Source organism: Lethenteron reissneri, chromosome 11, assembly GCF_015708825.2.
Source record: "Lethenteron reissneri isolate LAM-NWPU_2019-01 chromosome 11, ASM1570882v1, whole genome shotgun sequence".
Lineage (NCBI taxonomy): Eukaryota > Metazoa > Chordata > Hyperoartia > Petromyzontiformes > Petromyzontidae > Lethenteron > Lethenteron reissneri.
This window is the reverse complement of record NC_083789.1, coordinates 2,389,137-2,393,917: the sequence shown is the minus strand read 5'-3', so window position 1 is coordinate 2,393,917 and position 4,781 is coordinate 2,389,137.

Below are 4,781 nucleotides of genomic sequence, written 5' to 3'. Positions count from 1 at the left end.
GCTCTATGATATAGAGTCTTGATGAGGGAATTCTTCTGGGATGGATGGTGGTGGGAATCCGGTTTTAGATAAGCATCCGTGTGGGTGGCTTTCCTGTAGACAGAGTGGCTCATTGAACCATCAGGTCTCCTTTTGATTAGGACATCCAAAAAGGGTAGCTTGCCATCATTTTCGACTTCCATGGTGAATCTGATGGCTGGGTGTATGGAATTGATGTGGTCGAGAAATTGGTCTAGAGCATGCCGGCCATGTGGCCAGATGACAAAAGTGTCGTCTACGTACCTCTTCCATAAGGTCGGGCGTAGAGTGGCAGTCTGGATGGCGTCCGTCTCAAATTTCTCCATGAAGATGGGCTCCCCCCTATCTCCGGTTGTAGCCAACATCTTCATGGAGAAATTTGAGACGGACGCCATCCAGACTGCCACTCTACGCCCGACCTTATGGAAGAGGTACGTAGACGACACTTTTGTCATCTGGCCACATGGCCGGCATGCTCTAGACCAATTTCTCGACCACATCAATTCCATACACCCAGCCATCAGATTCACCATGGAAGTCGAAAATGATGGCAAGCTACCCTTTTTGGATGTCCTAATCAAAAGGAGACCTGATGGTTCAATGAGCCACTCTGTCTACAGGAAAGCCACCCACACGGATGCTTATCTAAAACCGGATTCCCACCACCATCCATCCCAGAAGAATTCCCTCATCAAGACTCTATATCATAGAGCCCAATGCATCTCCGACCATGAACACATTTCCAGTGAACTCAAACACGTACGCCAAGCTCTTAAGGCTAATGGTTACTCCGACTACACAATCCGCAAAGCCATCACTCCAACCATCAAGAAGGATCCTGTTGAGGAGCCTTTCAAGACCATCACCTTACCCTACATTGCTGGGGTCACAAAAAAGATCTCCAAAATCCTGATTAAACACAAGATCCAGGTCCGATTCAACACAGTACATAAAATCCGTGATCTGGTCCCGTCTGTAAAAGATGTGGTTCCAGACATACAGTACCCTGGCGTCTACAAACTAAGTTGCCTCTGTGGTAGCAGTTACATTGGAGAAACCAAACGACATGTCTCGGACCGCATCCGTGAACACAAGGCAGACCTGAAACACGGTAGGACAAACACCTCAGCCGTGGCAGATCACTGTTACAATTCAGTGGGCTCACATGACATTGACTTCTCCAAGACAGAGGTTCTCTGCAAGCCATCTGGCTATCATGAGAGATTCGTTCATGAGGCGATCCACATATACAAACACAGAGACAATTTCAACCGAGAAGATGGATTCTGGCTTAGCAATCATTGGAAGGACGTAATAAACCATTTCGGATCTTAACTGATTGTGTTCACGTTTACGGTGACTTTCAGACCGCGTTCCACTCACTGGCATGGTGCAGTGTGCAGAGCAATGTATGGTGTCGTAATTGTACAGTAAACATATAGCAGTATGATACACATTAGGGTGGGTAGAATAATACATAGTGTTATATTAAAATGGATAAGGCAGCAACTGCAGCAGCAGCAGCAAGTGCAGCAGCAGCAGCAAGTGCAGCAGCAGCAACTGCAGCAGCAGCAGCAACTGCAGCAGCAGCAGAAACTGCAGCAGCAGCAGCAACTGCTGCAGCAGCAGTAACTGCAGCTCCCTTTGATGCTGTTAATCCTGCATAATGCACATGCATATGCAGTACTAATCACATTCCTGCATTTCCCATAAATATGCTAAATTCCTTTTGATATGCAAATTCCTTTGTCAATGCGCCCAGCTTATATATATGCTCCAAGCTCGTGTGCTGTTTCATTCAGACTCTGTCGCCTCGACGGACCTGGTTTTCACCTGAGGACGGCTGCTTGCGTTGTGGCCGAAACGTCGTGAGAATTGTTTTATTATGTTTTATTTTCATTATTTTATTACTTCACTTCTACGTGACTTTACCGAAAGAACCAAGAAGATGATTCACTGAAAGAACCAAGAATATGAATCCCTGCAGTCACGAAAGCTTTAAATCAAAATGTATACTTTCGCTGATAGCGTTGGCTATTCAGATAGTGGTAATTAAACGGTTGTTGGAGGTAATTGAAGCTGCCAAGAACTCTCAACCCCGCTCAGTCTCAAGGGACGACCGCGGGTCCGACTGTCACATTCCACAGTTTGCGCTCGGGGATGAACAGCTGCCAAGGAACTTTAGTTTTTATGGCATTCACAGATTTGTTTTCTCTTCTCTAAAGTTGTCTCGTGTTTATTTAGTCTCTCTGATGAAGAAAGCCGTGCATCAGTTTTCGTGGCGTTATTCAAACACAACCGGTACAATTCTACACGCATCCAAGTAAAACATGACTTCGATATTCGTCGCTGCACCTAAAACTTATATTGCAACACACACACTAGTCCGCCGTTGACATCTACATAGTATTTATGTGAGAGGTGAGTCCACTCTTGTTTGCAGGACGATATACTGTGGAGCACCAACGTAACTTTGAATGCAGTTAAATTTCGATTTAAAGCTTTCGTGACTGCAGGGATTCATCTTCTTGCTTCTTTCGGTAAAGTCACGTCAAAGGAAAATAATAAAATATTAAAAATAAAGCATAATAAAATAATAAAACATAATAAAATAATTATTTATAATGTTTTATTTTTTGATTAAGCCGTATTAAAGTAATTATTTTATTATGTTTTTTTTTATTTCCCTTCTACGTGACTTTACCGAAAGAACCAAGAAGTTTGAATGCAGTGCTAAAGCCCCACCGTGCATGCTATGTGTGTGAGTATGCGCATGTCAATTTGTGTGCTAAATTATGATGCACGCAGTCGACACGCAATGTTATGATACATTTATTCTATTATTTGTTTATACATGAAAGCTTCACTGAGTCGCAATGTGTTTTATTAAATGTCTCTATTTAGATGTTTGTCAAAGTTCATTAATGACTGTTTTGGTATGTCGTGGAAAACTTGAGACCTCGAAGAATACTCAAGAGTCGTATCATATGATAGACCGCAGGCACACACTAGCACGGTTGGCTACGTACGGTGAGAAATGAGTTCAAGATGCATACAAGACAGACCTGGGATACCCAGTTATGTACGATCACAAATAATTTAGGCACTCAGTTGTATAGTAGTAATGTCACAGTCGATCGCTACAGCGGACAGCGTGTGTGTGATGTCAAAGACCTGCGGGAGTTCTAGAGTAATCGAGCCATGAGCTTCGTGTAAATCGGTTCAGTGGTGAGCGCGACCTCCTGGTAAAGGTAAAGGCGCATCCCTGCAACTGCCGGCTCAAAGGGGTGGAAGCACTCACACTTTACCCAACCACACGCGAGCAGCCGATCAACTGAAGTGTATCCACTTACACTGCTCGGCGGACAAAGGCAGATGAGTTAAAACAAACTTGCACCATTTGCTTCAATTTGCCGCGCAGGTTACTGAGCTGTGGAATGTCCCACCAGTGGTTCAGGGTTGCTAACGGAGAAAATGAGCGACTGGCTGACGCTGCTTAGACAGTCGTACTACACATGGATTGCGTGCACGGTGTGGAGAAGTGGTGCAGTGGTCATTGCACTCTGCCATGAACCAGACAGCATTACATGAGGTCAATTCCCCGCCGTGGCTAATATCAGTGGTAATTGATATCTGCACCGGTTCTGGCCATCCCTCTCGCCAACCCTCACGGGGCCAGCCTGGTGAAGTATGGTCAAAGAACCCCCGATATTGCAACAGTGTGTCGAAGCCTTCATTCAGCAGTGGATCGACAAAAGGCTGTATATAATAATAGTAATGATAATTATTATTCAGTTATACTTAATTACGTAATAATTAATAATAATCAATGGCATAATTAACTATACTCTATTTTGTAGAGGTCTATATGGTTGTGGATATAAACCGAGAGTCGTGCATCGTTGAACGCTCACATAGACGATGCATGGTTAGACAAATCAGACCCACTGTGGCCCCATGCAATGCCCAAGTCAGGAGTACAGTAATTTTATGAGCTGCGTTCGTTTCCTTCCAGAGGTCCCAGGAGTTTGGACGCAAAATGTTTTTCAACGTGTCGAGTGACGGCGCACTTGCGCAAGCCGCGTGACGTAACGTACACATTACATACACTACCTGCCACTAACACGCAGCGAAAAGTAATCAGCCACATACTGTGGGTCAGTATGTAACGCTCCAGCCCGCGAGTTTTCTTGGCCAGGCGCACGTAACCCTGGCCACAGAGCGTTCATACATCACAGCGCGTCGAGGGGTCTCCAACGAAAACATTTACACATCGGCTTGGGCCGTTAATTCAAAGGGCGGTCTCACACTTTCTATAACCCAACAAAAAAAAAAACCGGCACCCGTACAATCTGCGAGCCGACGGGTGTTAGCTAGTTGGACTGGTTTTATCCCAGAGTAATTATTATTGGTATTCACTCGCGAAGATATTATTATTATCACTACATTCATTCCCACCACAAATTGCAATACCCGCTGCAGACGCCAGCACACACACACACATACCCACACGCGCGCGCGCGCATATGGGCGGCCTTTTCGAAAGACTTGCGACACATCCGATAGAACGCACGCTGTCCGTGATGAGGAGGAGGGCTTAGGAGGGTGGCCCAGACCGTTTTTTGGCATTCCAGCGAAGCGAGGGGGAGAGGCGAGAGAGAGAGAGGGAGCGAGAGAGGGAGCGAGATTGAGTGAAACCAGATGGGGGAGGGCTCTGTCAGTCGGCGAGAGGGGAGCGCGGTGGTATAAAGGTGCCACGACCG